General features: G+C 38.7%; 1 long non-coding RNA gene across 1 annotated transcript in view; it reads left to right on the forward strand.

Annotated features, from left to right (window-relative positions):
• LOC308631251 overlaps positions 1-9,927 on the forward strand; it is a 930,091-nt gene extending 920,164 nt beyond the window's left edge. The window contains exon 6 of the long non-coding RNA XR_014018142.1: positions 9,833-9,927. This is a non-coding gene — a long non-coding RNA (uncharacterized lncRNA). The remainder of the gene's footprint in view (positions 1-9,832) is intronic.
• Positions 9,928-24,051: the final 14,124 nt, after the last annotated feature.

A 24,051-nucleotide genomic window follows, 5' to 3' on the forward strand; every position in this document is an offset into this window, starting at 1 on the left:
ATTGCTGTGTAACAAAATACCCACAAAGTTAACAGCTTAAAGTGATGAACATTCATTACCTCATGGTTTGCATGGGTCAGGAGTCTTGCATGGGTCAGCTGAATTCTCAGATTTTGTCTCTCATGAGGCAAAATTCAAGGTATCCACTGCAAGTATCTTAAGGCCTAGCTGGCAAGATTCACATCAAAGCTCACTCATGTGATATTTGCAAGATTGAGTTTCTCCTGGACTGTTAGACCAAGGACCTTGGTTCCTTGGAGGCTATTGGCTGGAGGCCTCCCCTGTTTCTTGCCCCCGTGTCTCTCCACAGGGCAGCTCACAACATGTAAGCAGGCTTTCCTCAAACGATAAGCAAGAAAGAGTGAACAAGACAGAAGACAGAGTCTTTGTGACATTCATCACTTTTGCCATTTTTTTTAAATGCACTAGAAGTGAGTCCTTAATTTAATCCCATACTCAAGATGGGTGCCTGGGTACCAGGAGATGGGGACCATTAAGAACTACCTTAGAGTCTTCCCACTATAGACAGAATTAATTATCTCATTAATTCAAACAACCCTTAGAAGTAGATATTGTTAATTTCCATTTACAGAGCAGGAAACAGGTGCTTAAATTATCAAGTGGAAAAGTTGGGATTCAAACCTTTTTTTTTCTGACTTCAGTGCATATACACTACTGTTCTATGCTTTCAATGGGATACTGTATCTGTAAAGTCCATAGGGTACTGGGAATAGTAGAGATCTGACCCAATTCTTAGCTTCTGGTTTATTTTGGCACTACTGACTTATGTCTCACTTCCTCACAGCTTCAGGTGTATAAGTGAAATTGTTTAGCCTACACTAAAAAGGGATGGTAGGGTCACCTGAAGGTGGCAGGTTAGAGGTAGAAGGCTCAGAGCCTGCCTTTTGAGGAGGGGGTTCTGGTGAAAGTTAGCCAGTTTCTAAATCTCCATCCAGAATTTTTGTATGTCTTTCCCATCCTCAGCTCACATTGCATTTTAGCATCAAAGATAATTTGTAAGATAAATATCGTTGGGGGAAAACCCCCATGGTCAAGGATTAAACGCACACATACAGTTCTTGACGCGTTCTCTAGGAGATAGCTATTCATTTTCCCTAACCAGTGGAGCTATAAATCTGTCCTGTGCTCGGCACACTGTATGTGTTTTGCTTTATGAAGGCATAAATCACCAAGATACAATTTGTGTTTGATTTTTTGGACACTTAATTTGCTTAAATGTTCAGCAGTTCATAGACGTAAATTGTGCTGGGCACAGCTCCAAGTGGAATAAGCCAAGAGCAAGAAAGCTATACATATTAGGATGTAATTCAGAAGAAAAATCATCCTGGCTGGTCAAGTAAGTCCTCTTTATAAGTTACTTATAAATAACTTTCCTCCACAGACAGTATAAACACTTAGTAAATACTTCTAGAGGAGGGAGCTTGGTAGTAAATTCAGTTTAAAGAAACCTCCCATGTAATAAACTCCTGCATGTGAATAAGGGTGTAATGTGCAGGGGGTGTGTCACACATGTTTGATAAAGTAATCACATTGATCATCATTTAATATTGAAAGAATGCCTCAATGGGAATCAAGGTGGGAGTTTTCATTTTGTCGCTGCTAATTAAATGTGTGAACTTGAGCAAGTCACACCACTACTCCCCTGCATCTCATTTTTGAAAATGAATGGTCAAATTAAATGATCTCTTGATTATCTCCCATTTCTAAAGAGTAATGTGCTAAACAGTCACTGGACATCTTTGTAACACCTACCTCAGTGCTGTGGAGAAGACAAAGGGAAACACAAGGAATCTTGGGGACAAAATGCAAGGAAGTTTTGAAAATTTAAATACCTATAGAAGAGCTACTGAATAGCCTGGGCAGAATAACACACAGAAATCCATGTAAATGTATGGAAGCTGGTATTTCCCAAAGCTTGCGATGTGTGCCTCCGATATCAGGACAACTGGAAGTGTCCCTGGGAGCCACCTTAATGTGCCCAGACAAAGAGCCAGCTGGGATTGCAGAGCCCCCCCCCCCCCTCATCCTCCCATGGAAGAGGCTACAGCTGAACTTCTTTGCTTCACAGGGTAAAGCGATGGCCCCTTCTCCCTGGTAGAAGTAGGTACCACTTCCCACATGTGCTGGGCAGCTGTTTTTCCAAGACAACCTGTGAAAATAAATAGCTGGCACTCAAACTCAAATCACTTTGCCTCCCCACTGATAGGTTTGTTTTCATGTCTGCCTTTTAAGACTAAAGAGCAAAAAAAGTGGCACTTCTCTCTGCTATTTGGAGACCGATTGTGTATCCACAGCAGCCAGCCCTCCACCCACCCTGCACCCCCCGCCACAAGATGATGGGAGTTAAGGGGGAACAGATGCTTCCTCTTGTTACCCTTCAGGTTATGAATTTCTCTAATATACTCTATTTCTTAACCCAGCAGTTCTCAAACCTTTATACACATCAGAGTCATTTGGAGGACTTATTAAAACTTAAGATTGCTGAGCCCCTTGCCTTGAGTTTCTGATTTAGTATACCTGGAGTGGGCCTGAGAATTTGCCTTTTTGACAAGTTTCCATATGATGCCAATGCTTCTGGTCCAATGCCCATATTTTAAAAACTCATACTGCATTACATTGTTTTCGAATTCATCTTGAACCCTATTGTTAGACAACTGGTGATAACCAAGATAATTAAAGCCATACATGGAAGAAGTACTTTTTCCTAGTTATATATATATATATATATATATATATATATATATATATATAATGTGTTCCAATTTTATTTTTAATTTTTTGGTACAGGGGATTGAACCCAGGGGTGTTTTACCACTAAGCTATATCCCTAGCCCCCTTTTTTTAAACTTTTATATTTTGAGACAGGGTCTTGCTGAGTTTCCCAGGCTGGCCTTGAATTTTCAATCCTCCTGCCTCCGCTTGTTGGGTAGCTGGGATTGTGAGCATGTGCCACCATACCTGGCTGGATTTCCGTTGTTTGGTAATGGATGCTGGCTGTAATCAGCCTGAGTAATCAGTCTTCTCTTTAAGAGTCTAAGGCTTAATCAGCATGTTGTTCCTTTTGTCTTTATCTGCCATTTGTTCATCTTTATCTGGCGGTCTTCCAAGACAGAGTTTATTGTCCTAGGTTCCTTGTATATCAGGTCACCCTTGAGAGGTCAGCAGCCCAAATGAAGACACACTCAGACCGATAGCTCTGTTCGGCGAGTATTGTAATCCATTAGATGCTATTTCAAAGATTGTGTAGAAATAGATGGTTGTTTTCCCCTGTTTTCAATTAGCTGAGCTTGCACATTTAAAAATTGCTACTAGAAGATGATTCCATAAGGAAGTGACCATGTAGCCCATTCCATTTTGCTAGACTGTAATTTAATCTTTAGAAATAATCAGTTGTTGTTATAGCTGAATATAAACTAAAAGTATTATTTGCCATTTTCCACAAACTTGTCACATACAGAGTAATAAAACCGTTCGACCATTTATGCATCTTGCAAATTCATTCTGTTCCCATAATGTCTCACAACGAGAGGGTTTTTTTTTTAGGTCTCATGAAGGTCACAAAGAGAAGTTTGGAAAACATTTATTCTGCTGTGCCTTATAAATGGTTATTGAATTGCTACTTTCAAAAACAAATTCAGAAGACTAACAGTCTAGTTAAAAGGCTTCTGAAATTGTCCTTAAGAAAATTCCACTGTCCTGACAATCTAAGATGATTTGCTCTAACTAGGAAACAATATAGGGAGAAAAACTATAGAGCCTTATGATGAACTATCATGAGCTTGACCAGAAGTTCTCAGTCAGACTCAGTTGTGAGCTTGTTAAAACACAGATCACTGGGCCCCATCCCAAAGTTTCTGAATCAGTAGATCTGGGTAAGGATCAAGTATTTGTATTTCTTTACAGTTCCCAGGTGATGTTGATGCTATTTGTCCAGGTACTATACTTTGAAAATTATGGACTTAGAGGATACTGTTTCTGGGTTTCCCCCTTTTTCTGTTCTTGTACCCTTGAAGACAGCCATAACAAATATTTACTGCTCCTAAGCAATTCCATGTTCCTGGCTTCCTGTTAGCCAGTTTTCCATTGCTCTGACAAAATATCTGAGAAAATCAACTTAAACAAGAAAAGGTTTATTTTGGCTCACAGTTTCAGAGTTTTCAGCCCATGATCACTTAGCTTTAACCTAATTGGTAGATTAATCCACTGATGGATTAACTGGGTGTGGCTGGAAGAAGTAGGTCACTGTGGGTGTGACTTTGGAGCTTATATTTTGTCCCTGGTGAGTGGAGCTCTCTACTTTGTAGCTATCATGTCCTGGGTTGCTTTCCTCTGCCATGATATTCTGTCTTACTTGGGGCCCAGAGCTATGGAGTCGGTCAACCATGGACAGATGAGCCAAAATAAACTCCTCTTCCTTTACAGTTGTTCTTATTGGGTCTTTTGGTTACAGCAACACAAAACTGAATAAAATATAAATTGGTACTGGGAGTGGGGCCATTGATGTGATTAACCTGACCATGTGGTTTTGAGATGGTTTGTGGAGGAAGGAATTTTTAAAAGTTTAGAGAAGCAAGCTAGAAAAGCTTTGGAATGTTGTAAGCAGAGTTTAATGGGTGATTCTGGCAGGGCTCAGAAGACCAGACTGCTAACAGGATTGGACAGTAAAGACTGGGCTCATGAGGTTTCAGAGGAGGAGAACTATATTGGCAATTGGACTAGAGGCTATTCATGTTATATTCTGGAAAAGAAGTTTTCTACATTTTGCCCATATTCTGAGTTTTGTGATGTTGAATTTAAAGGTTATGTACTAATAAATCTGATAGTGGCATGGATATTGTGGCTGACTTTTAGTCAACTTTACTGTGATAATCAAGATTGGAAAGCAAGGCAGATAGATTTGAGAGCTTGCAGTTTGGGCGGAAAAGTGAAATTAAACCTGGGGCTAAAGAAGTTGTGGTTGTTAAAGACATTATAGCTACTAAAGAGATGCTAAGTAATTTGCATGGAGACAATAGGAAAAATGACTTGAGGGTATCTCAGGAATTGACAAGAGTACATCCATTTCAGGCCAAAGGGATAAACATAAAAATTCCTTTAGGAAGAGAACTTGAAGGTACCCTGCTCACACAGGATCACATAGGAAGTTTATTCACCATGCTCATCTGCCCGGGTACTCAGAGGATGCAGCAGCCTTGGTCCCAGGAGCCTTGGCCACTGCTCAAGATAGTGGCAGACCTTGATGTCAACCACATGGTGCTGGTTCTCTGGGAACGCAGGATGTTGGACTTGGGGGTCATGGAATATTTCAAAGGAAGGGGACACCAGAAAATATATAGCAAGGTTAGCATCCCTGAGGACTATCCTTGAGGGGGTGATCCTCAAAGATGTGAAAAGGAAGCTGAAGCTGTAGTGGAGAGCTTTAAGACTAAGAGATGCCAGTAATGCAGCGTATCTCCTGAGGAAAGATGCAACTATTGAGCAGAGATAAGCCAAGAGAGAGAGGCTATGTGGGTTACAACAAACAAGGCCAAGGGGCAGGGAAGCCCAAGCCCTATAGAGATCAAATCTCTCTGCCTTGTACCCTAGATGCTGAATGTGTAACTATAAGATTTGTTTTTCCCACTTGAATTTAAATCTTGCTTTGGTCTCATCCCTTATTTTTATGCCCTATTTCTTTTTCTTTCTTTCTTTCTTTTTTTTTTTTTTGAATAGAAATGTTTACTCTGCGCCATTATGTATTGGAATATATATATTGGAAGATATATATATCTTTTTTTTTTAATCGTTACAGGAGCTTACTAAGAGTTTGCCTTGAGTTTCAGATTAGGCTTTGGACTTGGATTTTTGGGCCATACTAGAACTGTTAAGACTGTGAAGAGGGGAAGGGGGAATGGAAGGACAGCAGAATAAAATAGACATTATTATTGCTGTGGGTATATACATGACTGCATGACCAATGTAATTCTGCAAACTGTACACTCAGAAAAATGAGAAATTATATCCCATCTGATTCAAATGTATGATATATGAAGATCATTGTACTGTCATGTGTAACTAATTAAAACAAATAAAAAAGAATTGTAATACAAAAAAGTAAGAGAGCTCATGTATAATGGCGTAATTTGGCATGAACATACTTTATATTCAGAGTTACAAAAAATTTTGCTGTGAATGGATAACTATGATTGTAATGCATTCCACTATTGTCATGTATGTAAGAAATAAAAATAAGCAAAAAATGAGAAACAAGAAAAAAAAAAAGATCTTCTAATCTAAGGAAGCCTGGCATGTGCAAAAAGAAAAAAAAAGACTGCGAAGATTCTTAGAGATGGACTGATTACATTTTGCATTTTGAGATAGATAAGGCTTTTGAGGGACAAGAGTGGAATTTTATGGTTTGGATATGAGCTGGTTCCTAATAAGCTCATGTGACAGACAATGAAGGAGTGCTCAGAGATGAGGTGATTAGATCATGAAAGCTGTAACCTAGTCAGTGGATTAATCCATTTGGTGGTTTGATTATCTGAATGGATTACTGGGTGGAAAATATACGCAGGAGAGGTGTGGCTGAAGCAAATAGGTCAACAGGGTGACCTACTTGGGGATTGTATATCTTGTCCCTGGCTCCTCATACAGTCTCTCAGTTTTCCAGCTGTCATGAACTGAGCAGCTTTCCTCTCCCACACCCTTCTGCCATGATGTCTTGCCTCATCTTGGCCCAGAGCAATGGAGTCAGCTAACCATGTACTGAACCTCTGAAACTGTAAACTCAAAATAAACTTTTCCTCTTCTAAGATGTTCTTGTCAGGTATTTTAGTCACAGTGACAAAAATCTAATACAGTTATTTATTATAAATAAGAATTGAGTAAACTGCATCAGTATTTCAACAACCTTGATAATATTTTATCATGTTTTACATGCTCCATGTAATTATTGGTAAATAGAAAAAAGGATTGAAAAATTACCATTAGTTCATTTCCCAGAATTAACCATTAAAATTATTAAAAATTTTGGTAAAATTATTTAATATAATTTAGAAAAAGTTGTAATAATACAGTATATAGGACATTTGTGTATTTGTGTGTAACATATTTCTTAGTTCTTGTTTTTGTCTTTAAAAAAATCACCATAATTTTTAATGACTGAAAATATTCCACTGAATGAAACTACTTGAGTATATTTAAAAGTATAAAGAAGCTGGAATTCAGCCAAACTTCTCTTTCCTTAAGACAGCAGTGAAAATACACCAGGTACAATTCACTGTGGAATGCTAGACTCATGGAGTTGGAAAGGACCTCCAAGGTCATGCATGAACATGAGAAGACTCAGAGGAATGCGTGAATTTTGTTATCTTTTTCTCAATAGTATAACCATTATAGCAACCAACTTTATTTGAGAACTACAGGTAATTAACCCTAGCTATCACCATAACTCTTTCTGTATTTTGGATGATGGATGGCTGATTTTTACCAAATGTACATTTATCCCAGATAGAAACCTAATTTGAAATTCTACTTAAGAAGCTCATGTTTGTGAACATTTTACATTGAAGCAATTATTATGAAACAGTAAAAGAGGGGCCATGGATTATTTCTTATTAGGCTTTTCCTTCCAAGTGAGGGACATTTGATTTCATACAAAATTTAAGTATAAAAGTATTTAATAACTTTATCAGTTTCTTTTAATTCCAATAGAAATACTACCTGAAACTATTTTGAAAAATATGCTACTGATTCTCTTTTATTCCACAAACTTGGTTGTTACCTTTTATGCCCATTATATGGTTGGCTAAGAGAAAGAAAAATAATAAAAACAATTTCCATACAACCTTAAGGAGTAGGTTCATTCTACTTCCTTGAAGTCAGTCTGGTGTATAGGACTACAGGGTCAACGAGGATTTTACAAAAGAAAATCTTGGCTCTTTATGTACGGCAGTGATGTAAGTCATTATTAACGGAATCAATATTAAGTATCTTATTTTATAAATATTAACAAGTGATGTATACATGTAAATGTATTAAATAACAATAATCTGCACAATCATATTATTTCTCGATAGTTCTAAATGTACCACGTTTACTATCAGAACCAACTGGAGAAATCTGGAATTTTTGTTTGTCCAATTCTTCATAAAGAAAGCTGATACAAATGTGAGGGGAGAGTTTTAGGTATATCTGTTTACATTTTTATGAGGGGGAAGAGTTAATTTCCCAAATCTCAATCATCTGCTTTTCAGACCATGGGATCTCATTGGTGGGTCATATGAATGATTCTAATTTTTCTTCAAAAGCATGAAATTTATTCAAGAATAGCAGTTGTGAACTTTGTTCAATGGTTTTTAACAGTTTAACATCAAATTCAATGTTCAAGGTTGTATTTTTATTTATTCTGTATAAGATGTGGAGAACAAATGGCTTCAGGTGACAGTTCAGCCTTACCCTGGGATTAGACCCAGGGGTGCTCTATCACTAAGTTATATCCCCAGCCCTTTTTATTTTGGAGACATGGTCTCATTAAGTTGTGGAGGCTGGTATGGCCTTCAGCCTTAACACTGGGTAGGAGAGCTTTCCTCTGTTAATTGCTATAATACCAGCCTGATGTCTAATCTCCACCAAATAACTGTATATCCATATATTAGTCTAAGTAAATTGGGAATTCGATTTTAACTCCTCAGATTGACTCCTTCTTCCTTTCTTCTTTCTCCTTAGTTTTCTTCCAGATTTTACAGTTGGTCTTCCTCTTTTTGTCTTCCTATATCCCCTCCTTGTTGAAGAAGCATTGCTTGAAGATCAGTGATCCCCCAATATAAGAGATTCCCCAGCCTGTGGTTTTAAATGCTTAGCTTAGAGTCTGGAGCTTGTTGCAGCACTTCAACTCCATATTTCCCAAATCGAAATTTTCTTCCTTAAACTTGTTCCTTCTCCTGACTTCTCCATTTCTGTGAGCGGCTCTGCCATTCCCCTGCCACTTGTCTTGGAAGAGGCTTTTGAGATCATTGACTCTCTCGCCTCCTTTGCCCGTTCCATCCATTAGCCACCACGTGCTGCCTGCTCAGCTTCCACCATCTTTCCCACGTCTGTCCCTTCTTTTCTTTGCCACAGCCCCAAGTCAACTGCATCAGGGGTTTCAGCAATGGCTGCATGTTACATCAGAGATCATGTGGCACGCTTTAGGGGAAAAAAAAAAGGGATCAAATCCATTTTAGCTACCCATGCCAGACCAACTGAATCAGTAGCTTGAGTAAGGAACCTGGACTTAAGAATTTTTAAAATCTCCCCAGGGGAGTATAATGTGAAGACATGCTTGATTCCCTGAAATAGGTAATTTGCAACAAAAGTCTTATGTGTCTTCCTCACTTCCTGTCTCTCTCTCCAGTCTAATCCTTCCTCTACATCTCTGCCATATTATTTTTCTATGACACTACTCTGATAAGGGCAGCAACATGTTCAAATGGCTTCATTGTCTCTCCACTGTTGCCTTCAGGATAAATTCATACTCTGTACCCTGGTCCTGAGTTCTTCTGGAACTTGGCCCCAACTACCCAGATTACTTCATGGTAGAATTCTCTGTACACTATAAACATCTAAAATAAGCACACCTACTTGGTCTTAGTCAATGTCTGCTTATTCTGTTTCTCCTGTCTGAATGGATATCCATATTTTTTTTCTTTATTGGTACCAGGGATTTAATCCAGAGATGCTTTATCACTGAGCCATATCCCCAGCCCTTTAAATTTTTTTTTTTAAAGAGAGAGTGAGAGAGGGGAGAGAGAGAGAGAGAGAGAGAGAATTTTTAATATTTATTTTTTAGTTCTCGGCGGACACAACATCTTTGTTGGTATGTGGTGCTGAGGATCGAACCCGGGTCGCACGCACGCCAGGCGAGTGCGCTACCGCTTGAGCCACATCCCCAGCCCCCAGCCCTTTAAATTTAATTTCTTAATTTTTAGAGACAGGGTCTTGCTAAGTGGCTTAGGCCCTTGCTAAATTTCTGAGGTTGACTTTGAACTTGTGATCTTCCTCCCTCAGCTTCTGGAGCCACTGGGATTACTGGCATGTGCCACCCTGCCCAGCTGGGTTTCCCTAATCTTTGTGTGAGACTCAGGTTGTGTTCAGGTACAGGTCACAGGAGTCCCATGACTGCTTGTAAACTCTGGAATGAAAACTGATTTCTCTCTGATTCTCCTGCTTTCTCTCAGACACCAAGATGGTAGCCATAACTCCAAGTTTCACATCCTTGGTTAATCGTTTTCAGGCCAGGAAAAAGCAGTTTTTATCCACCTCTTCCCTGCTCCATGACCCCTCAAGCCCTGCCTCCAAATCAGGAAGGAAACCCTTTCCAAATGTTTCTGGGAATCTCTCCCTGCATACCATTGATCAGCATTGAATTAGAAGATCACATTTTGTATGTGTGTGCGTGGTGGGGTAGTGGGTGTGCGGTACTGAGGATCAGACCCAGAGTGCTCTCCCTCTGAACTATATCCTCAGCTCTTTTTATTTTTGAGACATGGTATTGCTAAGTTGTGGAGGCTGGCCTTAAACTTGCAATTCTCCTGCCCCAGCCTCCTGAGCTGCTGGGATTACAGGTGTACAGCACCATGCCTGGCTCAGAAGACCACATTCTTTTTTCAAGGAAGGCTGAAAGATGAATATGTGGCATTGGCAGCCTCTAAACTGGGAGGTTGACTCTTCCAGGAAAGGAGAAGTGAATTGGGAGGGCAAATACTATGGGGAGGCAACCAAACAGGTTCTCCCAAATTTTCTTTCTTGAAGTACAACACTCTGCTCCCAAAGTCCATTCAGATACCTCTCCAGGAATTCTTGCCACAGGGATACCAGGTAGAAGTTTTCTCTCTCTATGTTCCTATGGTACTTTTGTTTCTATTTCCCATGGTTCATTGTGTGTTTGTGTTTTTTGTCGTTATCTGTGTTATTTCCCATATTTAATTATGGTCTCCTTAGAGGCCGGGGCTGTGACTCTTTGTAAATGTTGTAAGTTGAATAAGAATACTTTGTTCTCAGAGTGGTATTCTGGCATTTATTGCCCTCCTTTCATTTGTTTGCCTTGTGCCATTTCAAACTTGCTTTCAATATTCGTTTTATGTGGCTATTCAGCCAGCAAAGGTTGCGTTATAGGGAGAGCAAAGACTCAGTCACTGCGTTCTCCCAGGCTATTTCTTTCTTTCCTGTCATTGGAGGGCAGTGGTCTCTCCTTCCCCACTTCTGCCAGCATCAGAACTGATGCTGATGGTAATAAACTAGCTGTCACGTTCTGACCACCTTTATTATTCCTCATAAAATATTTGGGGTTCTCTGCATAGAGTCCAAGGCCAGGCAGGCTGGAATGCATGCTGCCTGCAGGGCTAATGAGAAAAGTCCCACCAGGGGTGACTCACCCCCACTGGGCCCCTCCAGGGAGGGTCAGCCAGGCAGAGAAGGGTGCTATATCTTCACTCTGCTCGGGGAGATGCCAGCTTCAAAGACCTGGCTCCCACAGGAAAACAAATGGGAATCGGTGGGAGGGGGGGCACTGAGGCAATGCGGACTTATTAAAAGAACAGTAATAGCAATAATTTTCAAAGCGAGAGTGAAAGGACAGGGTTTTCATTGGCTTGAAATGCCAGAGCTTGGTTGCTTTCAACCACCCCTGTGGTGACTGATCAGAACCCACCTGGAGTGTTAGTTGGTAGCAGCTTTGGGGGCAGAGAGAAGTACTTTGGATCTTTGGTGAGCTTTGCCTAGTGTGCCTTGTGTTAAGCAAAAAGCCCTGGAAAATTGTAATTCTGCACTTGCTATTGCTTAAAGTCAAAGGGGAAAATGTGCTCTAGGTTTCTCTCTCTCTCTCTCTCTCTCTCTCTCTCTCTCTCTCTCTCTCTGTGTGTGTGTGTGTGTGTGTGTGTGTGTGAAGTCTATTTGAAGGTGCCACTTGGAAATGGAATTTTTCTGTCTTGGACTAGAGGCTTGCCTGGTGCAGCAAAACCAGATTTTGCTGGAGTGGGGAGGTGGCTATGCTAGCCATCTGGAAGAATTAAGTAAAGCAGTAGGGGGGCTGCCTGTTGCCCTGAAGGAGGGATGTGGTTTGTTGACAAATTTTAAACTATGGTGACTCAGTTAAGAGGAAATCAATTGGAAAACTTTAAATGATTTAATTGGCCGTTTGAATGCTGGGGCTCCAAAGCCATATGATTTCTTCTATGTCCTGTTAGAGGATGCAGAGGGACCTTCTCCACTTTAGCCTTTTTTTTAGCAGCAATTCTTTGAGGCCCTTTCCTTCCCCATCTAGGCTAGCTCTGGTCCACATGATTGTTTCCTCTACAACATAAAGAGTGAAAGCCATGGGCCCTATGGTGTGAAGGCCAAGAACAAGGCCAAGGCCAAGGCCAATGGAGTCAACAAGATCCCAGGATTCATGCTTGGCTCTGGCTTAATTACAAGGATTCTGAAAAGGATAGGGCTTAGCTGGGAGAACCTGGGAACTCAGATGAACCAAAGGAATCTGTTGTATGAATAACCCAAATGCACACAGGATGAGGCCAATAATGGAAATGCTTTTGCAAAGTCACTAATCCAGCAAAGCAAAGCAAACCAGAATACGTTCACCCTTCAATAATGTCACTGAGTGGTTAATATGTATGAGGCTCTGGATTAAAAGATACATATTTTATCTAATTACATATCTGGATCAGCTCTTCGAGGTTGCTACGATTAGCTTTATTTTTCAGATGAGGAAACTGTGGTTTGGAAAGGTTAAATTATGATTCTTGAAACTTAGTGTGCATCAGAACCACATGGAAGGCTTGTGAAAACACAGATTGCCCAAATTCCTTCCAGCCTGACTGCCTTCCAACTGGGATATCATGTATTCCAACTTAGCTGAAATGTCAGCTCTTCCTGGGTCCCCAGTCTGCCAGGCTTTTTGTACTGGAGCAACACCATCTGCTCTCCTGGTTCTCAAGCTTGCCCACTTACCCTGCAGGCCTGTGGCCAGGCCCAAGAATGTGCATTTCCTAAGATTTCCCCAGCGATGCTAATGCTGTTGGTTTAGGGATCACAATTTGTGAACCACTGCCTCAGAGTAAAGAAACCAAAAAAATCCTTCTTCATAATTCCTTCGAACCAGATCCTGCTGCTTAGCTTCTCCCAAGAGACTCAACTTTGTTTAAATACTCATTTAATTTGCTGTGTGCATGAGATGAATAAGATGAAGCTCTTTCTTCCAAGGTGTTCATAGGCTTCAGCTGGGAGTGGGAGACAGAATCCATAGTGTAAAAATTAATTTTGCTCAAGTATAATAAGTGTCTTACAGAGTTCAGTGAGGGCAAAGAGAGAGAGAGAGAGAGAGAGAGAGAGAGAGAGAGAGAGAGAGAGAGAGAGCGAGCGCAAGCAACCAGGTTTACTGGGAATAGAGGACATCTGAAGTCTCCCCAGGGGAAGGAAGACCTGGGCAGGAGAGGAGAGATGCAACGGACCAAAACTCAGAGAGGGTGGCCAACCCTTTTCCATGTCCTCATTTGGTTTTGGTTTGGCCTGGTTTCTTTTGGCTCTGCTCATGGCCCCATGGCTCTGGTTGGTGCTGCTTTCTATGTCTGCCCTGCAGTGTGCTGGTTTCTCACTCCTCCACCACCTGGACACTTCAGACCCGTCCAGGGGACACTCAAGAGGAATGTGTGCCGAACCCCTTCCTCAGCAATTGTTCGGGGGACTGAAAGAGGCTCCACAAGGTTTACAACCAGTGAAAATTGTCGCCAGCTTCACAATTCTGGCCAACATGTCTATGCTTTGAAGTCTGGTTGCTGCCTTTTACAATTCTATTTTTAAAATGTATTAAAGATGTTTAAACGTGGCAGAGACTTCCAATAAAAGCCATGCTGCTTGAGAATCAGGATGCTGGTCTCAATTTAAAGTGCCTGTTAAATAATAGGATCCCCAAGTAAAAAGGGTTGTGAAGGACTGACTGAATAGCTCTCATGGAAATCAAGCTCACTCACCAACGCCTCTGATAGGATTTCAGAGGTTAGCGTGTCCTATATCGAGACCCTGTTTATGTCATGAAAGTACCTTTTAATATGAAGTGATGGAATTTTTGTTTGACTCAGTCACTAGCAAAAAAAAAAAAAAAAAGCATGAAACTAAAACAGGCAAAAGTCTCTAATAAAACGTTTTGGCAAAAACTTTGGCTAAAAGCAAAGACTGATAGGTAGTTCCTTTCATTCTACAAGTCATGGCTCCCTAAAGAGGAGTCTGGGATCATACTATACTTTCACAGAATCACAACTCTGAACATCATTTGGGGACCAATGTTTCTCAACAGTCGGTCTATTTTGTCTTGAGAAGTTTATTAGGCCCTTTAGGAGGCTGCTAAAAAGAGAAGACGTGGTTCCTGACCTGTGCGCTCCCCACCACTGCCCTCTCTCCATTGCTCAGAAGAACATGACAGATTCCATCACACCCACTTTTCTCCATCTTTGTGACTGTTATTCAGGTCCTCATCTGTATGTCGCATGCTGTAGGATGATTTATTCAACACTGATTTCCACATTCTTTTTTCAGTGTCTCCATATACTTTAGAATCTAGATTTTCTAGAAGCTTTAGAATCTCAGGCTCTCTGGAAGGCAAGAGTGGACACATGGCATAGTCTGACCCTTGGGATGTAAACCAAGGTTGGCTGAGGATTTCTGGGATGCTCCTGCTTTTCCCAAACAAGCCTGGATACTTCCTTCTTCCCATCTTTCCTTCTTTCAGCTGCCTGAAAGGCCATGTGCCTGCTGGATCTGTAACTGTCCCCCTGAGACTCTAAGAGCAATGCCAAGAGAACTGCGGAGTCCATGGCCCAGCCACGTTGACCTGTGGATCTGAGTGTCGCGACTGTTGACTTCTGACTTCTCCTTATGGAAGAAAACAAAACCCTCATTTGTTTAAGCTATTGTTGGTAAGTTCTTTATTACTCAAAGCCCTAGATACTTTCTGAGTTGTTACATGCACTCAGAGTAATTAAGTTACTTGCTTGAGCACATATAACTCGGAAATGGCAGAACCAGTATTAAATCTGACAGATATCAGATTTATTCCAAAATTTGTCTCCACTGAATATTGGCTGTGAACCCCTTGCATAGTGTGGCGACTGGTTGGAACATTCATGTTTTCCCTTTCTTTCATGAGGAGAGAGCTCCTGAAGTCTGCTGCAGCATAGCTGTCTTGGTGGGTGTGGGTGGTGGCTTTGTGACACGACTCATTCAGGAAGGGTCCCTGAAAAGACCTCTCTCAATTATGTGTATCAGGCAACTGGGACTTGGTTGCCCTGGGCAAAGAGTAATGGTCCCTTTCTGTGAATTGACAAGAGCAGCCCTCCAAATAACAACTTGGTGTGTAGGTCTGATTAATGTGGGAAAATGAGGAAATTTTCATAGACATGAAGAATCCTTCTGGGAAGAACCAGGGCTGCCAACGCTACCACTCCCGCAAGGCCCTTTGGAGGTTCAACATCTTTAGATGCCTTTGCTGGACTCGAAATAAAGAAAAGTAAAGATCATCCAAAAGAGAATTCCTCACTAGGGAAAATAGTGAGGCTGGCTCAGTCAATAGTAAGATTGACTTAGAGAAGTATTGGCTCTAGAACAATGTGGACCTGCTTTCAGAATAACAGCTGTCACCCTGAGACTCTAAGAGCAATGCCAATATCAATATTCATTATATTTGAACCAACTTTCATTGTATTCATAACCATAGATAAGGTCTGTGCACAAAGCTGAACCAGAAAGAGGACCACTGTACAGACAAAAATGCATCACAGCATTGAGGGCCAGCAACAAGTCATTTGCAATCCAGGACATCTTGTGGCCGGGTTCTCCAATTTGCTCTCAAGCACATCCAGGCCTCTCTAGAATGAGGGAATACACGGACACTCAGATAATGGAGAAAGATAACCTTAAAAAGATCCTGGATGCTTGTTATTCTGATGAATGAGGAATCAAGAAATTTTAATTTGAAGAACATGAGGTGGTCAAATTTGTCTCCTGAATGGTAAAATAAAACCTGAAGTGGTTATAAAAGAGCTACCTATACAAGTACTATGGTTAATAAGACAAAAACCAAGGGAAAATGTTATAAATGAGATGATCAAAATGTGCTTAACCAGGATTATTCTTAAGATGTAATAATCTATTGAGAATTAGAGTATACTCTGTCAACTAACTCATATTTCAAAGGCTCCCTTTATGATAAATTTTTTCCTCAATGGGAGTCTCTGGAATAAAAAAAAATATATATATATATATATAAAAAGAGAAGGGGTGGGTCACGGGGAAAGTCTGTGTTATGTTATTTTCATTCCATGTTATTCAACCTGACTTTATATGCCAATAAATATTCATACTGGGTAGAAGCACAGAAAGTATTAACCTCCCAGCATTGTGTAGCAAGGAAGCGTCAGCCCCAATACTAATGATGTTTGCATTATTTTATCAGTATCTGTAAGCCTTGGTCCATTCCGAATCACAGTTTTGAAGTCAACATCATTATTCTAAAAGTATACATTAAATAAAGAAGAGAGTGAAAGATGAACAGCAGGGCAGATTTGATGGCTTCATTGGTGTTTGGCTTAATTGGCAATATTGATAAGATTAAATGTTTAGGATTCTAGAAACAGCGAAATATTTAGAGTTTCAGTTTTAAATCCATTCCAGACTTCTACAGAAAAAACACAAAACCCTCTACATTAAAAATTTCTAAAAGGCCTGAACTTTTTTTTGCTTCATGTAAGAGTCCTCAAGAAAAATTTTAGCTCATCAAAATGCTTCCAGAATTGGGAAAGGAGGGATCTAAAGGGTTTGAATACTTATGAAATTATAACAGTCACTCTGCTAAACACTTCCTGTTTACTTTTTTTTTAATCTCCACAGTAATCACACAAATTAGGTAGTATTAGTAGGTACTATTCATTAAAATTAATAATATTAATTGATGAGTCATAATTATATGAGGTACAATGTGATGTTTTGATATATGTACATAGTACAGAATGATTAAATCAAGCACTGATTGATATATCCATCACCTTGCTTACTTGTGATGTTTTTATGGTGAAACATTTGAAATTTACTTAGTTATTTTGAGATATAAAACAGATTATTATTGACTATAGATTGACCTCATTGTACATTAAACCTCAAAACTTATTCCTTCTGCCTATTCAAAACTTGGGATCTTGGATCAACAACTCCTTCACTGCTCCAACCTCAGGCAACTATCATTCCATTAGCGTCCACATGGAAGTGCGATCATGTGATCTTTTTCTTTCGGTGCCTGGATTACTTCACTCAGCATCATGTCCTCCAGATGCATCTACATGTTGTTTTACACATAAGGATTTTCCCCCTTTCACAGCTGTATAGTATTCCATGGGTTCGAATGACACATTTTCTTAATCCAGTCATCCACTGAATAAAGCCGAAGCAGATATGAAAGTTCTATATGTTACTGAATTAATTTGCTCATGTTTTCTTGAGGACTTTTGTGTCTATACTCATAATGAATTTTGGTCTATAGTTTCTGTTTCTTGTGATGTGTTTTTTAGATATCCCTTGATATTTTGATTTCACTTCCTTTGTATATACATCCATAGGGAGATTGTGGGTGACAGGGTAGTTCTATTTTTAGTTTTCTGAGAAAATTTCATACTGTTTTCCATAATGGCTTATTTATTCTCATTTTATAGATGAAGAAACTGAAGCATGGATTCATGAATTGCTCCAAGTTCTACAACCTATAAGAATCAAAGTCAGGGTTACATTCTGATTGTCCTTGTGAAAGTGCCTGTTTAAGTTGTACCCCCTGACCCCCGCCACCTTTACTTCCACATTTCTTTCTTCCTCCTTCCAGATGTTTCTCAATGGGGATTAAGGAATTGTCCACAATTCACACATTTAAGGCTAAGGCTCAATCAGAAAGTATAATTTTCAGGCATACATAGTTTTCCTAACATTGCTGTTATAGGGTCTGAAAGGAAATATCTGCTGAAATTTTAATGGTTGGCTTTTGTAATGTGATGGGAAATCTATATCCATCTCTACCACTATTATAGTTTCCTTGAAGCCAGGTGCCTTATTAATTTTGAATCTCCCTAGGATCTGACAGAATATGCTAGGCCTTACTAGAAGACATTGAAAAATGTGTTGATTAAATGATTGATACATAGTATAGACAAAGTGGGAAATTAAACTTATTTATGTTAGCCAGAGCCATTCTCAGGCTATAGGTCAGAGCTAAATTCTGGGAGCCTTGGCTGCTGGCAGACACACCGTGATGGCTGCTGCTATGTTCTTGCGATGGGAAGCTTGCCATATTTTAATCTTGATTTGTATCAAATGTAAGTGCAAATTTGAAATTATCTGAAGAGAGTGTGTACCACTACAAAATTAATTTTCCTCAATTGTAGTCCCATAGTGAGCACTCTGCCTTAAGTAGCCATATTAATTTTCTATTCCTACCATAACAAATTTATTTTATGTGCATAGAATTACAGAAATGTGGTATTTATTGGCTGACATTTCACTTAGAATAATATTTTCAAGATTCATTCACATTATAGCACATATTAATAGTTCATTCTTTTTAGAACTGAGTAATATTCCATTATATGGATATACCACATTTTGTTTATTCATTCATTAGTTGAATATTTGGGATTTTTCTACTTTTTTGATTGTTATGAAAGATGTTGCCTGGAACATTTGTGTAAATATTTTTATACAAACATGTTATAAGTCTCTTGAGTATACACTTAAGAATGGAATTGATGAGTCAAATGGTAACTCTATATTTAACTTTTTGAAATCGCCAACTGTTTCCCACAGTAGCAACATGATTTCATCCTCATTAGCGATGTAGGAGGGTTACGATTCCCCACATCCTCTCTCATATTTGCTTTTGTCTGGGTTTTAATTATGGCTGTTCTAGAAGATGTGAAGTGGTATCTCATGGTGGTTTGGGTTTGTATTTCCCTAGTGACTAATGATGTTTGAGTATCTTTTCAAGTGATCATTGCCTTTGAAACAGAAAATTTTTAATTTTAAGTCAAAATTGACCTATACTTTTCTTTTGTTGCTTATATCAGAAGTGTCATATATAAGAAACTGTTGTCTAATCCAAGGTCATGAAGAATTATACCTGTTTTTTGTTCTAAGAATTTTATAGATTTTACTCTTCCATTTAGATGTTTAATCCATTTTAATGTTTATATATGGTATGAGACAGAGTTCAACTGTTTTATTTTTATTTTTTCTTTCTGTATATGCATAAAGTTTAAGTCCATAAGTATATTCTGGACTCTCAATTCTAGGCCTTGAGCTTTGTCTACCCTTATGCCAGTATTACACAGTTTTGATTGCTGGTAAGTTTGGAAGTCAAGAATTGTGATGCCTTAATTTTGTTCTTTTTTTGTGATTGTTTTGGCTATCCTGGGTCTCCTGCATTTCCATGTGAATTTTAGGATCAATTTTTAAATTTATGCCAAAAAATGGCAGCTAGAATTTTAATAGAGATTGCATTGAATTTATGGATCAAATGGGGAGTACTGGGTTTCCCAATATTGTTCAAATCCATGAATGTGGATTTAATTTTTTAGGTCTTATTTAATTTTTTTCAATGATGTCTTAGAGTGTTCAAGTCTTGATTCATTTTTAAAAAAATATATCTCTAATTGTTATATTCTCTTTGATGCTATTATTAAATTATTTTCTTCATTTAATTTTTTGTTCATTATTGGCAAATGGAAATAAGTATTTTTTGCATAGCTAACTTGCATTCTATAACCTTACTGAACTTGTTTATTAACTATAACAGTTTTATTGATTTCTTGGATTTTTCTATATATAAGATCATGTCACTTGCATATAGAGATGGTACTTCTTCCTTTCTAATCTGAATGCCTTTTAATTCCTTTTCTTGCCTAACTCCCTTCCATATTGAATGCAAGTGTGTTATTGACATAAATGAGAAAACAATTCATCTTTCTTCCTTAAGTATGCTGATAGCTGTGGGGTTTTGTAAATATATTTTGTTGTTTTGAGAAATTTCCCTTTATTACTAGATTACTGAGTGTTTTTATTATGAAGGGTGCTAGATTTTGTCAAATACCTTTTGTGTGTCTATTGAGATTATCATGTGGGCTTTAACCTTTATTCTACTAATATAGTGTGTAATATTGATTGACTTTTAATATTGAACCTACCTTGCATTCCTAGTATAATTCACACTTGGTCATGATGTACATTCCTTTTTATATGTTACTGAATTAATTTGCTAGCATTTTCTTGAGGACTTTTGTGTCTTTATTCATAATGGATTTTGGTTTATAGTTTCTGTTTCTTGTGTGGTGTTTTTCTGGGCTCATAAAATGAGTTTTGAGAAGCATTTTTTTCTTCTATTTCTGTAAGAGTTTGTAAATAATTTGTGTTTATTCTTTAATATTTGGTAGAATTCTCCAGGGAAGCCTTTGGTTCCAGGATTTTCTTTTTTGGGAAGATTTTGGATTGCTAATTAAATTTTCTTCTTTGTTATGAGTTTGTTCAGATTTTCTATTCATTCTTGAATTCGTTTTGTTAGTTTTTGTCTTTCCAGGAATTTATCCACTTCATCTAGGTTACTTATGTCGTTAGTGTATAATTGTTCATAGTATTCCCTTATAACCTTTTTATTTCTCTAATGTCAGTAGTAGTGTTTCCTCAAATAAGGAACAAAATTCCTGGTTTTATTAATTTAAGCCTTCTACATTTTTTTCTTGGTTAATATCTTTTCCAAGAAACAACTTTTGTTTTCATTGACTCTCTTGTGATTTCTATTCTTTAATTCAATTATTTTTGTTATAATTGCTAAATTGCTTAAGGCCTTGCTAAATTACTGAGGCTGGCCTCAAACTTGTCTCCTGCCTCAGCCTCCTTAGCTACTGGTATTACAGGGGAAGAATTTTTTTAGCCATTATTTCCTCATATAGTCTTGCTACCCTTTTTTTCTGCCATCATTTGGTACTCTCATCATGTACATGTCTCTGAGACTATTCACTTTTCTTTCTGTTCTTCAGACTACATAATCTTCACTGATTTACTTTTAGGTTTGCTGATTCTTTCTGATGTCTGCTCAAATCTGGTCTTGAGAACTTCAAGTGAATTTTTCATTTTAGTTGGTATGTTTTGAACTTAGAATTTCTGTTTTATACCTTTTAATAATTTCTACTTCTTTATTAATATTCTGTACCTAGTGAGACATGATTATTATATTTTTCTTTAGTTCTTAGGGTGTGACTTTCTTTAGTTCATTTAGTATATTTAAAACACCTGATTAAAAGGTTTTTTTTTTCCTAGTAAGTCCTAAACCTGCATTTCCTCAAGGAAGTTTCTATTGATTGGGGGTTTTGTATTTTGTTTTGTTCTATTTTTGTTGATGTGGTTGTTTGCTGTGTATAGTCATACTTTTTTGGGTTTTTTGCATGTGTTAAAATTTTTTAATATTGGACATTTTAAAAACAATAATGTAGCAACTCTATAAATCAGATTTTCCCCTCTGTCCAGGGCCTGTTGATGTTACTATGTGTTATAGTTGTTCTTCTCTATTTAGTAACATCTGAACTAATTCTCTAAAGTCAGTATTATTTGTTACGTGCGATAGTTGAAATCTGCTTGTTTAGTTTAGTGGTCATCTAATTACAACAAGTTTTACAGTCTTTGCTAAGAGACTCTAAGTATATTTGTGAGCACATCTTCAACACTAAGGTAGGCAGTTGACAAATTCTGCCTTAGCCTTCACTTCCTGCTTCTATAGATCTTGATGGCAGCTAGGTGTAAGAGGTTAGAGTCTTCTCAGGTCATTCCTGAGCATGTGCACAGTACTATATGTACATGGACTTAACGATTCCCAGGAATATATTAGAACATTGAAACCCCTATTGGCAATTCATCTCCCAGTTTTTCCTTTTAAGCTTTTTGGGCAGTCTATTATTTCTATCAAGTGTAAAACACTTCTTAAGCACTATAAAGCTAAACACTTGCCTGTAACCATTTTCAATAGTCAACTTCAGTGAACATACTTTGCACTTGGGAAAACTCTGATTCAGGTTAGATAAAGACAATCTTGCAAGTACCATTTTCCAGGAAACCACTGAGAAGTTCAAACAATGATAAGACTGTGGGATGGGACAAGAAGCTCTGACTCCAGTGGCTGCTAGCAGATGATTTTCACTGTGATTGTGGGCTATTGATTTCTAAGGCTGCCATTGATTTGAAAATGGGAAATTTTGATGTTCTCTTTCTCAATTGGTTTACTAATCTTCATGTGTTTTGTTATCTGAGTTTGAGTCTCTTCCTCCCCCTCCCTTTTGCCCCTACCTTCTTCTGTCTCGGGTATTCTTCTCTGTCAACTGCATTTGGTTCTCTAGTTCTTGAATTCTAGAACATGATCTGATACTATATGGTGCAAGATTTCCTTTCCACAGCAATGTTAAGGCCATACAGACATCCATATAGGAGGGTTGACCCAGGTCCCATCTGCCTATCTTTTTCCTCCTATCTTCCTTGTTGATCTTTCTTTTATGACTGGGCATTATCTCCACAGCCCCCAACTTCTCATAGTGAGAATAACTCTGCTTTCTCTGGGAATCTAAACTCCTTGGTGTGTCTGTCTTCTTATTATCTATGCACATTCAAACTTAAATTATCCATATGGACATGACTCCCAAGGAAATTCCATGTGGGAAAACTTTTAGAATTTTGTAAGAGTAAACTTGGATCTCTGAAAAAAAAAAGTTTGTAATTTTGGGGGTAAATTTTAAAATTATGAGCTTCACTAGCAGTAGGGTTTAAATATTTTCTCAACTAGTAGATATGAAAATTTAAAAGACCATTCAGAATGAATGCTGGACATAAGGCTAGAAGAGGGATCTGCCATGCCAGGCAGCCATTCTTTGGTTGTTGGATCATGGGGAGTTTCGAGGAGTCATGGGGGTGGAGAGGCCAGAGAAGTAGATGTGGGTGAGAGGTAGGGATGCACTTGGTGCTCAAAGCAGTGGCTATTTGCCAAAATGGAAGTTATGTCAGTGTATTAACAGCTGGTGTGCTAGTAGCTGAGCATCAGCCTTCATCCCTGGAATCTAATCACTGTGCGGATAGGGAGCACACTCCTTTGCTCACTGAGGTCTTCTTAGGATCTACCAAAGCTTCAGTTTTACATTAAACACATAATATGTATGAACTAAATAAATAAATGGGCAATGAATAAATATACACATAAAGACATGCCTAACCCAAATGGGAGTGCATATCAGTAAAACAGGATTATGATACTTGCCCTTCTTTTAATTTCATAGAGAGAACCATGAGAAGACAGGGCAGGGTGTGGTGACACATACCTGTAATCTCAGCTACACAGGAGGCTGAGGCAGGAGGATCACAAATTTGAGACCATGTCTCAAAATAAAAATTTAAAAAGGGGCTGGGGATGCAGCTTGGTTGCCTAGAATGTGCAAGGTCCTTGGTTCAATTCTCATTCCCACCAAAACAAAACAAAACAAAACAAAAACCCACATACATATTGTTGACACAGTACCTGGCACCCGGTGAGAGCCAATGCTTTCAATAATAGCAACAATGACAATCACGGTCATATCTTTTGGAGTCACTATTTTACTTTTCAGCCAAAGTTATAAGCAAGGGAACTCTAAAAATTGCAATTCATTTTTTCTATTAAATATTCCCAATGCCTTCTGATGAACTGAAGAATGAACCAAAGGTAGGTAAATGTTCCTTTCAGGTGTCACCTACTTTATATCTAGTCCTTCGCTCTGCTCACTGCCACCTCCAGTCCCCATGCAAATAATACAGTTAATATGCAACTATGGGAAGCTCCCCAAGGTGCAGGCAAACACACCACCAAAGAAATTTCTTGAACGGTTGCATGCTGGCCTTGGAGGATGGGCTTCTGTGTGCTCATTCTCAGCACTCCCCATTCTCCTACAGTCCTCCTGGCCCGGATGGGCAATCATC

The sequence above is a fragment of the Spermophilus citellus genome, assembly GCF_964194105.1.
Source record: "Spermophilus citellus genome assembly, chromosome: 11".
NCBI classification, from domain to species: Eukaryota; Metazoa; Chordata; class Mammalia; order Rodentia; family Sciuridae; genus Spermophilus; species Spermophilus citellus.